We start from the raw sequence: 13087 nt of genomic DNA on the forward strand, positions 1-13087 counted from the left end.
ATAGACCACTCCTTAATTGTTAACTGAGATGGGCAAGGTCACACACATCTGTAACCCCAGCATTCTAGGAGGCTGAGGCAGGAGGGTCCCAAGTTTGAGCTCTGCATGGGAAACTTAGTGATTTAGCCAGTTCTTGTTTCAAAATTTAAAAATACATAAAGGTGGATGTGGGTCAATGTGAATAACTCACATTCAGTTACTAGCACTTTCAACACACACACACAACACTACGTCTTTTCTCATCTAATTCTCTCCAACTCTATGACATTGGATCTCAAGTGTGTTTATCATGCATAGCATGTACTTGGATTGTTCACAAAGTTTAAGTACCTTTTCATGTGTGGAACATTTTGGAATAAAAATACTCTCCTAATCACCTTGGTCGGGACACACAGATTTTCATAGCTTGAGCAGCACTTCTCCCCTCCAGCCTTGCACAGACAACTTCGTTTCAGCTTTCCATGCACACTCATCTTGGAGTTTGATTTCTTCATCTCTTAGCATCCCACCCACAAGCACAGCACCTAGAGCTGACTTGATTACTCTATGTCTTTGCATATTTATTTCTACTCACTGGTTATTTCAGGTTCACCTATGTTTTAAGAAATATTGCTATTTGAGTCAGAATCTTCTATATTTTCAACCAAAGAAATATCCTTTTGAAATACTGCAGTCTGCTAAAATGACTAGAAGCCAGCTGAGGTGGTGCACATCTGTAATCCCAGCACTAGGGAGACTGAGGCAAGAGGATTGTTGTAAATTTGAGACCAACCTGGGCTATAAAGTGAGCTCGAGATCAGCCTGAACTGCATGGTGAGACCCTGTCTCAAAAAGACAAGAAAAAACAATAATAACTAAAATAAACTAAAATGGCTAGAAATCATAGCCCTGATCGCCACCTTCCATCTGATCTTTGCCTCAAACTGTACTGTTCCATATGATTTATTTAACTAACATAATATATTCCAGGTGCTGCTCTAACCATAGTGTAATTAAATTTCACAATAATTTTACCAGTAATGTACTTTTACTGTGTCCAGAGGGTTGTAATAACTTGCCCTAAAGTCATTCATTTGTAAGTTAGAGGCTGGACTCTAAGCCAGGAAGTCTGGGTGTAGACTCCATCATTTTACCGCTGTGTATCATTCACACCCTGAGAGCTGCAATTCTAAAGCATCCATCTAATTGGCTGCCCAATTAGTCCAATTAGACAAGGACAGATGATGAAGACCCTCAGTCTCTAACAAACTTTACCTACTTCATAGACCATCCCTTCCTCAGCATCGCTTTGTGAGGACCTCATCAAAGGTTCTGGTCATGCCGAGCATTTATTTCATTAATGTTTCATACAATGAATCTTTGCAAATCTGCTTCCACTGCTCAGCATGACCCTCCTCATTTTCTTTGTGTGACTAACTCATTCTTTGAGGTCTAATTGAAAATTCTCATTCTTCCTGAAGTTTCTTCAGACTCTCCTTGCTGAAGTTGGTTCCTAAGGGCTTTGTTAATTTCTTTATTTCATAGGGTTTATCGTGACTGCCTCATTCATTTCTGTGTTAGGTCTGTCACTGTTTATGGTTATGATACATCTCCTACCTCACACATTAAAACCATAGAATACTAATCACTGTCTGCTTTGAGCAGAATGCTTGCCGTGTGCAGGAATTCCAGTGTTTCACATGTGTTCTTTCTAACACCCTGGGATTGCAGCTGGATCCAGAGACTCCTGGAGAGGTGACAGATCATGGGTGCCACACTCCTGAGTAGATGTGACCACCAAGCTTTTAGCGGCAGGTGCCAAAGGAGGTGGGGGCCAGCTGAAGGAGATGGGTCCCTGGGCGCACAGCTTTGCAGTTCTCATACGGACAAGGACTAGAGCTGGAAGGGGAAAATGATAGCAGACTCATGCTGCGGGTTCGCTGACACGGGAGCCAGCACACCAGAACTATTGCTGGAAGTTAAAGCCAGGCTTGGGCAGTAGACGCCCCGAAGACTGGAAGCCGGCCTTAAAACGGCACCTGTAATAAAAACAGCTGGAGAACAGAGACCGTATTTAATCTTTCCAGGACACATAACATATGTGTGCACTATTAAAATGAAGAAAGAAGCCATGATTAAAAGAAACAATCACTCAGAATTCTCTGTTTCTTCAGAAGCTGCTCTCGGAAGTTTCCCTTATTTTCTTGTTTAGTCACCCACACTGTCCCCCTGAGTGTGCTGCACTTCCTGCCACATGTTGTCGGTGCCAGAGACACAGGGAGGACACGAACACAGCAGCCCTGCTTGTGTGGCACACCGTGGCCCCTGCAAGGTAAAGTCTCCCACAGCAGGAGTGTGACCACAAGGACTATAGTATCTCCTGCCTCACTCTTGCATCATGGAAACCTTCATGAGCCAATCAAAGAATTCAGTTCAGCTCCAAAAATAATCTCCAACTCCAGTTGGAGGTGGACATGGGGGATCAGAAATCCTCAGTGAAAAGAACAAGGGAGAATCATGGCCTCAACACCTCCACCAAGACAGGACCTTAAAGCTTGACACTCCTTTAAAGTGATGAAAACAGCCCAGTGTGGGGAGAGCAGGAGAAAGATCAGATCAAGAGACCACGTCACCTGTCTGCTCGGCAGAGAAAGGGGCCGGAGGGTGAGTCATGCAGAACAGCCACCACGATGGACTCACGCACAGGCTGTCATGCTCTGACCCAAGCTTCCGTACCAGCCAGCGCTCCAGATCAATTCCATCCCGAGCAGCTGATTCCAGCAGCTGATTCCTCAGACCTGGGTGTCAGTGCACAGGCCCTCCTTCTCAAGAAAAGAACACTTCAGAGGGAGAAAATGGGGCTGCCCGGTGCTGGAGAAGAGATGCCCCAGCAGACTGCTGTTCATAGAGCTGCCTCATTGCATGCCTGAGAGGGCTGGGTGGTTTCCTTATTTATCACACTGGGCTCTTCGGGAACAATGTTCGAACCTCAAGGCACGTTTAGTCCACAGCACCTAGCACTCAAAGAGTCACCCCATTATGGCCCAACTTGGAGTTGGTTCATGACAGGTCTCCCATTCTGGAGTTCTGCAAAGCCACCAGAGCGAGCCTGTGCGTCCCAGGCAGCCCTGCAGAGCCGGCACCCAGGGCTGCATCCGGCTTTCCCTGTGCTGGCAGCAGTGGCAGCTGCTCAGGTTGCCATGAAACCTGAAATGACAGCCCCCTCTCACCTGGCAGTGTCGCTGTCTCTGAGGAGAAGATCACAGAGCCTGTGTCACTCCTGCCTGACTCACAGAGGAGAGGTCGGGAGGAGCCCAGAGCAGGGCCAGGTACTGAGCTCAAAGTCCACCAAGGCAGGACCAGCTTCTCCCAGCTTCTCCTGCACTGGAAATCCAGTTGGTCCTACTGCTCCTTGGATCCCCAGGCCTGGGAGAGACTTGCTGCTGAGTGGTCACCTTCTTCAGTTTTATCAACAGGCACAGAAGAACCAGGCGCTGGACCCTCGGTCCTGAAATCATCCATCTCATATGGCTCTCTAGATGAGGCAGAAGGAAATTTAAGGGGATTGCATTTTCCCCCCTCCTTTTTCTCTCTCTCTCTCTTTTTTTTTTTTTTCCTTTTTATCGGTACCGGGGATCGAACTCAGGACTGCCTGATTGCAAGGCAAGCGCTTATGCTGCTAAGCTAAATCCTCAGCATCCCCCCCACCCCCACCTCCTTTTTCAACCCCGTTTTTTCTACACAGATTTCCTGGTCACATTGTGAGGAACTGTGTAAATATGACCCCTTTGACTAAGGGGCAAGGCTCATTTCCTGCCCAGCTCTTTCAAGGAAAAAACATAAAGATCCCCCAGCAGCCAGAAACAGAAAAAGTATACATTGTCATGAGAAATTTGATCAAGAAAAACAAGTCTTTTTTTTCCAAAAGCACTATCCTGTGGTTTGTTCTTATCTTGGTTGCTCTGGTTTGATTTGGTGTGGTTTGGTTTGTTGAGGGACTGTACTGTCCAGATGGTGAAACATATTGTCCTTTGTGGTCATTGCTCCCAAAGCGTTTCACTCCTTGAGGTGTGTGTGATGTGTACAGGGACCACTGTGGGGCTGGGGAAGATGGCCGCCTTTCAACAGCATGCTCTGTGTTTTCTCCTGCCACGTCTGCTACGGGCCACGACTCCAGCTGGGAGCACAGATGCCCTGGAGGTGAACTCTAGCAGAGCAAAGCTGCTGAGAGAGCAACCAGTTGCACCCAGGCTCCAGCTGACCCTTGAACCCCAAGTCAGACAGCACCCTCACCTGCTTCCTAAGCTCCCCTCCTTCCCGGTTCCCTCCTCTTCTCTTTCCAACTAAAGCCTTCCCCCCATGAAGGCAACCCTTAACTTTAATTTCCATTTCTACTACAGTGAAGACCTGAGCCAGCCAGACACCTTTCTCTGTTAGGCTCTCGGTAGCTTAGTCCTACGAACACTTCCTCTTTCTCTCTATTCTCGGTTCCCACCTCCTTCTGCTTATTGTGAAAGTAATGCTTCAGTTGACACAGACGTGGGTGTCTCACCTGGGAAAGGAAAATGTGTCAATTTTTCTTCCACACTAGAACAAAGAAACAAGGAAGACAGACTGATAATTTGCCTCTCATTTACATAATTCTCTCTCCCCACTCCCCTGACCTGAGCATTCTAAAAAGTTGTCTCCAGTTGGCGGTCATCTGAATGTACATGGCAGTGGCATTTGCTTTTCTGTTTTCCCCTGATTTTGCATTTACATTTGATTTTATTTTGATGAAAATTCTCGCTATGTAGCCCAGGCTGCCCTTAAATTTATAATCCTTCTGCCTCAGCCTCCTGAGAGCTGGGATTGCAGGTGTTCTCCACCATACCTCTTTTCCTAATTTAAAAGAAAAAGGCAAAATGATGTCTGAAAGTTGCCATTTCACGATGCTGAGACACTTTTTAAGTTCATGTCCTTTGAACCATGTCCACTCTCAGCTGGCAAAGGAAGCAGGAGGCTAGAGGCTGCATTTGGAGAGGAAATGTCCCGGCCACCATCACACACAGTGTCCGTGTGAGGCACTGAGTCTTTATGAAGCTGTTTAGGTAGTTCTGCACTGCAGAAGGCTCATCAAGTGTGCTACCTCTGAATGTACTCTAACGGAAAGCAAGAAAGAAGAGAGGTTATTGTTAGAGAAGTTTAGATCACACACATTTCTTGGAAATTTGGTGGGGGATCTTCAATTTTTATTTTTTGTAATGCACTTTCAAGGTTTAAAAAATGTTTTGATTCCAAGTGGACAATGAAATCATCTGAGAAATATAATCCATTAATACCTGAGGAACTGGTATTTTGAAAACACATTTTAAGTATCAGCGGTGCAGAGCATCAGAAGAATTATTCTAATCAGATTACAAGCACTTGTTGGGCACTCATTTTTAAGACAACAAATTATGTGTATTTTTCCACATTTGCTCAATCCTTAGGTCTGCTGTGACCCCACCACCGCTTTAAACCATGGGGTCCAAGTCCAGCCTGAGAGGCTTCACTGTTGCTTCTGCACCAGGTCCTCTCTGGAGAACAGGAAGTGCCACCACCCCTGGGTGCTTGTCCAAGAACAAATCAGAAGGGCTCCCTTCCTGGGGGCAGGGGTGCCACCACACAGCCCTGGAGGTTGAGCAACTGATTGTGTTATGTTCCTCTGCTCACAAATGGAACCCTAGGGCAGAATCTTTAAAGGCACCACACTGAATGAATGCACCTTTCTTGTTCCCCATCCTGGCATCCAGCGGGGTCTCTCCAGACCATGGTGCTAAGTGAAACAAAGCAGACACACAACCTTCAGGAGTGCACGGTGTTGCTTTTGTGAGTACCCAAAGTATATATAAGTTAAAGAGCACAGTAAAACAGCGGTAATAGGAAACCAGGAGATGATCTTTTGCAAACGGAAAAGGGAAAAAGAGATGGAGGGGGAAGAGATGGGAGAAGAAGAGAATGAGAAAAGAATTATGATGTGCGGTACACACGCATCAGCTCCCCGCCAGGACTGTGAGCCTCGTGAACTGCAGCTGTGTACTCATTAAAATAAAAATCTATGACGTTCAGCTGTATCTCCCCTCACCTGAGTTATAAATCGATGTTTGATACTAAAATATTTGAGGAGCTCCAACCACAAAGATTATTAAGGCAGGATCCTTTATCTCGGCAAGCTCACACACTACCAATGAAGAAAACACATAAAGAAATAGGAACAGGACAGAACTATGAACACAGCAGGAGAGGTTCACAGGAAGCTCTTGGTCCTCAGAGTAGGAGATGATGGAGTTAGGAACAGAATGTTTGCTTCTCTCCAGATTTACTGTGTTAAAAATCTACCCATCACTGTGATAGCACAGGAAGGCAAGGTCAGCTGGATGGGGCCCTCAGGAAAGGGATTAGTGTCTTTCTAAAACAACCTCAGGAGTTCTCTTCCCTCTTCCCACCCATGAAGTCCAACAAGAAGTCAGTCAGCAGAGCCCTACCAGTGCCTACTCGGGTCTCAGATTTCCAGCCTCCAAAACTGTGAGAAATACACTCAGACTGTTTATAAACTACCCAGTCCATGATACTTGGTTACAGCAGCTGGACCTGACTGGTCATTAGTTTCAGGGAGTTGTGAACTCTCACAGACGAGGTAAGTTTGAAATGGATCTCAATGAGTAAGCGATTACAAAACAGGATGTAGAGAGCCTATGCCAGGTGGCGGGAAGTGTATTGCTTACTGAGTCATAAAGCATGATTCTATATCTGGAACTTTCTCTGTGGATGAGACAGAAAGCACATAATAAAATTGTTAGTATACTCAGGAGGCTGAGACAGGAAGACCAACTTGCTGAGGTTGTCTAGAAGTAAGAAAGAAAAAGAAACATGACGAGTTGACTTGCTTTTTTTCTTCTCTGAAGTTCTGCCTGGAGGTCTTTAAATCTCCCTTTAGTGAGTCTTCATAGACTCTTAAATCTGAGTTACTGCCTCATTCTCTGTATACACAGCAGAAACAGAAACAGAACCAAGAAGCCGATCCATTATCGTCACAAAAGAAAATCACTCTCTCATGGCTCTCAAACAAGACTCATTGCACTATTTTGCTCTAAAACCCACACTCTTCTCTCAATGTGTTTTCTTTTGTTTTTGCCTTCTTAGTCCAAACTGCTATGCTGGCACCCTGACCCACAGTGACAGAGCAGCCCTGTCAACACCCGAAGGACACAACCTCTACATGAGGCTTGAGTCTCTTTCAAAAAGTTTGAGCTGAAATGCAGATAGGTCTGGGGCATAAGCAGGCCGACACCACTGAGATCTCTCTCTTCCTACTCTTTTCTGGGCGAGGCTGAACCTTTAGGTCATGCAGAGTCCTAGGCCCAATAGTCTCTAATAAGCAAAATTAGACGAGGGGCCCAAGAATCCAGAAGAGCAGAACCAAAGAACCCCTCGATGGAGCCCAGGGAACCAGAGGGCAGAACTGGCAGGACCTTTGGAAGCAGGACTGATGTCCCCAGCTTGCTGTCTGTTCTCACACAAGCGACGCCTCAGTCAATGTGCCAGCCATGTGTGGCACTGGCGTGAGAGTGGTTCGTGTCTTCTTCCCAGGATGCATGCAAGAGTTTAAGTAGGAGGATATGCATTAGAAAACCACTCTGGAAAGAACAAAGACACTCCCAAGCTTCAGCTGCTCTTGCAGATGGCAGTTGACATGAGACCTGGGCCTCAGAAACACTGGCTTCCAGAACCAGTCCCTTTCTACTGCCCACCCACAAACAGTGTGCAGACAGCTTTGCTGTGAATCACCCAGAGCCCAGGATTTTCTGTGTGATTCAACATGACCGAAGCCCAGGGCTCCTCTAGTCCTGGTGGTTGCGCCCTGTGAGAAGGCTCACCATGTGTTAGAGCTGTGGCTTGTAATGGGCCACCGGAGTCGGGGAAGCTCAGCTTTCGACCTTGGTCTCCATCCCTGCTCTTCCTTCTGCTTTCCTGGTGCCACAACTTGCTTTTCTCCCCCTGAGCAGAGCCTCCTTCAAACAAGGATTCTGGTTATTTTCTTTCTGCCTGGAAAAAAAAAAAAAAAAAAAAAACAGAAAAAACAAAATTTAAGCCCCATCTGTTTGAGCCCTCCAGCCTTCGTTTTGTGTATGAGTGATTTGTCGCCTGACCCCTGGCCCTGTCCAGCCCCAAGCTCCTTCCTGTTTTGATGGCAACACCTCCTGCGACCACCCTGCCAGTGGAAGAGGGTAAACACTGACAGCTCCGCTTCCACTTCCGCCCAGAGCTCCTGCAGCCTGAGCTGCGCGGCTCTCACGGGCCTGAGCCTGGGCATCCTCCTCCTTTCTCTTTGACCTTATCACCCTTTGTCCCCTGTGGACTCCACTGCAATTTCCTCCATGGTATCTTGGAGATGGGCCTCTTCCTCCCATGCAGCAGGTGAGACCTGCAGTCAATTTCCTCATCTCTGATTAAGCTGCCCCTTACGCTTACACCAGCAAAAAGCCCTCCTTTCCAAAGTTTCTCATTAAGAAGCCAGTTAATATCAGCTTTTTCACTCACTCTTTATTTATGTGTCTACGAAATTTTCTTTCCACTCTGCATGCAGGTCTCTGTTATCTTGGCTTGGAAATCTTCCAAAGCCACCCGCACACAGCCTGTCCTCCTCCTTCCTCTGTGATCTACTGGAGAAAAATTTCTCCCCATAGCTCATGTCTAGCTAAACCTGTAATCTGTACACAGCATCTTTCTCAAAGCTTCCAGGGCCTAAGAGAGGACCAGATCGGCGCCACCCGACACACTTCCCTGAGACGACACAGATGGTCTGGATCCGGCTCTTCCACCACCGGGCTCCTGTCACCACTGTGTGCACAGATGTGGCCAGAGCTGTGAGACCTGTGGATCATTTCTTGGTTATTCTTCCTCTTTCACAAGACTTTCTGGGTAACCATAGTAAGTCCCAAGAAATCATAACCGATGGTAAGTGGAACAATTCTACCACAAGTAAAAGAATGAGGACTTGACACAATTAGTACAGCACAACTCCTCAGTGTGGCCCGTTTTCAATGCGTTTAACACAATGTGAGATGAAATCTTGACGAGGCTGCCTGCTCTATCCTCAGTATCAGCCAGGTGTGGTGGGCCACGCCTATAATCCCAGCACTTGGGAGGCTGAGACAGAATGAGCACCAGGACTCAGAGGCCAGCCTGGGCTACATTCAAGCCTGGCCTGAAGGGCCCAGTGAGACTCTGTTTAATAAAAAATATACGCACAAGCATACCCAGTGTGATGACATACATTTCATATGTATATTATTGTGTAGTTCTTATGAATTGAAAGTATGCCAAACCACAAGTCCAGTCTTTCCATGCCTGAGCTCCAGACAAACTTCACATCTGCCCAAGGACACAGGGACACCCAGGAGCCCCCGCCCACCCAGCTTACCTTCTGTCCCCCCTTCTGCTGTATGCAGCTCACAACTGCGCACAGCTCGCTCCAGGCCCTACTTCTCTCACAGCCCTGGGGATGTGCATACCTGGGCCTTTGTCCTCTGGTTGGAACACAAGCCTGAGCTATAGAGCCCTGAGGACAGGGCCTTTAGACCCAGGACCTCTCTGGGGCGTAGTCAGGGTATGGGGCGCGGTGTCCATGGACCTCTGGAGCCTGGGTAGGGCTGTCATCATCCTCATCACCCCATCACACCACCACCCCACCACCCTCATGACGCTCAGCGCTCTGTGCTATTCTAACCCCCTCGGAAGTCAGCCTGTCCTGGAATGCATCAGTGCGTTTATCTTGACAGCTGCTTTTTAAAATTGTTGCTATCTCTGGGCTGAAAGCAGATCCTGTGTGACCTGGAATCAGGAATCCTGGTGCTGGAGCAGTGTCTGGTTTACAGCACACACTGAATCAACATTTCCCCGTGATTTTCCTGCTCATCCATGAGATGGGACAAGACGAAGACTCTGAAATTGAACACATCTGGACCGAGACGCCCCTGGGGCTGTGATCAGCTGGGATTTTTCTCACTTTGCTGTTTTCATTTTAAGAGGCAGGTGCCATTGCCCTTGCCTGGTCTCTCTCCAGATACAAAATGTGTGTTCTTTATTTTTCTCATTTCGTGTATTTTTATGAGAGCATACAATTTACAGAGATCGAAGGCATTCTGGCAGATTTGTACATGAGTTCAACACACTTCTGTCACTTTAAACCATCCCGAGCTCACCCTGCCCTGCACTTTTCCCACGTGGGGCTTATCAATAGGTGAATCCGTTGTGATCATCCCTGTCCGCCCGCTGTCAGCTCTCACACACCCGCATCCTCGCCTCACTCCCTTCCTCTCATCTAGTACCAGTCTCCCTGCTGCTTTTATGTCATCATTTTAGAGACCATGTACCAGGGAAAAACGGGTGATACTTATGTTTGCAAGTCTAGCTGGTTTAGCTCCACATGATGGTCACTAGTTCCATTCATTTTCCTGCAAAGACAAATTTTGTTTTTCTTTACGGTTGAATAATGCGCTGCTGTGTCTACACGTGGTGCCTCCTCTGCTTCATCCACGCCTCTGGCCCTGGCTGCTTCGGCTGCTCCATGCCATGGCATTGTGGATCTGGCCACAGTGAATATGGGAAGAAACTTAATTTCTTCTGGTGTGTACTGAGGAGTGGGAGAGGAGGAGTGATCAAAACACACGGTGCACACGGCTGCCAAGGGCCATACAACAGAAGAGCAGGGATCTCTGGGACAAAAAGCGGTACGTGGTACTGCCCTGAGCTCATTTCTTAGCCTGAACAGTTTCAGTGAGTTTGGGTCTTCTAAGTGAAGGACTGCATTGTCTGCCAGGCTTCACTTTCTGTGCGCCTGCCTTGTATTGCTTTCTCTTGCTTCGTTGCTCCAGTTAAAACTCCCAGAACTATATTGAAGGGAGTAGTGAGAACAGATATTGCTGCCCTTTGCCTGAGCTCAGAAGAGATGATTTCAGATCTTCTCCCTTGGAGAGGATGTGGGTTGTGGCTTTGTTGGGTGTGGCCTTCAGCACCCAGGGCCTTAGGACCTTCATCACAGAGGGATGTGGGATCTCGTGGAAGGCCTTTTCTGCATCAGTTGGGGTGATCATTGACTCTTTTAAATCCCTGATTCTATGAATACGATGTATTATGGTTCTTGAACTCTTCCTGCATCCCTAGAATTCCACTTCCTCATGGGGTATAATCTTACTTATTGTATTGTCAATTGAATTCACTTCAGTTGTATTTCATTAAGGGCTTTTGTATCCAGGTCCATCAATGATATTGGTCTACAGTTTTATTTTTTTGCTGTTGTGTCCTTGCCTGTCCTTTGTATCAGATGATACAGGCCTTGCAGAAGGAATTTCACCATTCTTTCTCTTTCTATTTTATGAAATGGTGTGAGGAGTCTTGATGTTAGTTCTTCTTTAAAGGGCTGGTAAAATTCAGTTAACAGACCCATCTAGGATTTTACTTGTTGGGAGATTTTTCTTTTCTTTTTTTCTGCTTCACTTGAGTTGCCTGTTGTTGTGTTCATCTTTGTTAAGTTTTTGTAGTGTGTGTGTTTCTAGGAATGCAACCATGTCTTCTTAACTCCCCAATTTATTAGAATATAAATTTTCAAAGCTGTACCTAATACTTGCCTGGATTTCAGTGGTGTCCATGTAAGCTTTCCCCTTTCATCTCCAATTGCATTGCTGTGGGTCTCTGCTCTCTTTCTTTTGGTTAGTTTGGTTAAGGGTTTATTAATTTTATTTTTTTGAAAACCAAGAACCAACCGTTTCTTCCACTGGCCCTGTGTATTATTCTCCTAGTCTCTGCCTTGCTAATTTTAGCTCAGACCTTAATTATGTTTTTCCTTCTCTTGTGTTTTTGGTTTGATCTGTTCTTGTTTTTCTAAAACTTTGAGTTGCATCATTAGGTTATTTCTTTGAGATCTTGCTGGTTTGTTGATGGAGGTAATCATAGCTATAAACTTCAGGCTTAGAAGTACCTTCTGTGTATCTAAGAGGTTCTGATATTTTACATTTCCATTTTCATTTCATTTTAGGAACTTTTAAATTTCCTCCTTGAGTTCTTCAATGATCTATTGATCATTCCAAAGTGAATTGTTTAATCTTTTTATATAATTTCCATTTTCTCTTGTCTTTAGTTTCATTCCCCTATAATCTGATAAAATGCAAAATATTATTTCAAGTTGTTTTGTTTGTTCATTAAGACTTTCTCTCAGTATAAATATGTTCTATCCTGAAGAATGTTCATGAGCCACTGGGAAGAATGTGTATTCTGTAGTTGCTGGCAACAGAGTTTTATCTTATTTTTTAATCCTATCTGCTACTTAGTGTCTTCCAATTGGAGAATTAAGACTATTTACATTCAGAGTTATTACAAAAAGATTTGTAAAAATTCCTGCCATTTTTTTCTAAAGTTTGGTCTTCCCTAATTTTCACTGTTTTTCTTTTCCATATTTAAGATCTTTCAGGTATCTTCTGTATATATCTTCTGGTTGACCCTGGCTATTAGTGAGAATTTCAACTGAGTTTTTTTTTTTTTTTAATTTGACTTATTGTGCTTTTTATTTCCAGAGTTTCTGTTTGGTTTTCCTTCAGAATACCTTTTTTTTGTTTTAAGTGTTCCTGCTTGCCTAGTGGTCATGCTTTGCTTTAGTCTATGCTTATTTTAGAGAATCTTTATTTCTACTTCAGTTTTAAAGATGGCTTTATCAGGCTAAGAATCTAAGTGAACAGTTATTTTCCTTCAGGCTTGAAATACAACATTTCACGCTCCCTTCACCTCTCCGATTCTGCGGAGAAGACGGTTGTCCTGATAAATTTGCCTCTGTAAGGGACTTCGTATGTCTCCCTTGCAGCCTGCAGTTTCCTTTCCTTGTCCTGCTCTCTCGCCACCTTAACTCTGCTGTAGGGAAGTTCTTTCCTGGTTGAGCCTGTTTGAGATTCTAAATGCCTCTTATACCTGGATGTTTATATCTTTCTGAAGATTTGGCAAGTCTTCTGTTATGATTTCACTAAACAGATATTTTTTTGTCATTAGTCTGATCTTCAGTGCCTTCTTCTACACCAAAAATTCAGAAGTCAGCTCT

This window comes from Cavia porcellus, unplaced genomic scaffold (genome assembly GCF_034190915.1).
Source record: "Cavia porcellus strain 051 isolate PalLab524CR breed Dunkin Hartley unplaced genomic scaffold, mCavPor4.1 scaffold_24, whole genome shotgun sequence".
NCBI classification, from domain to species: domain Eukaryota; kingdom Metazoa; phylum Chordata; class Mammalia; order Rodentia; family Caviidae; genus Cavia; species Cavia porcellus.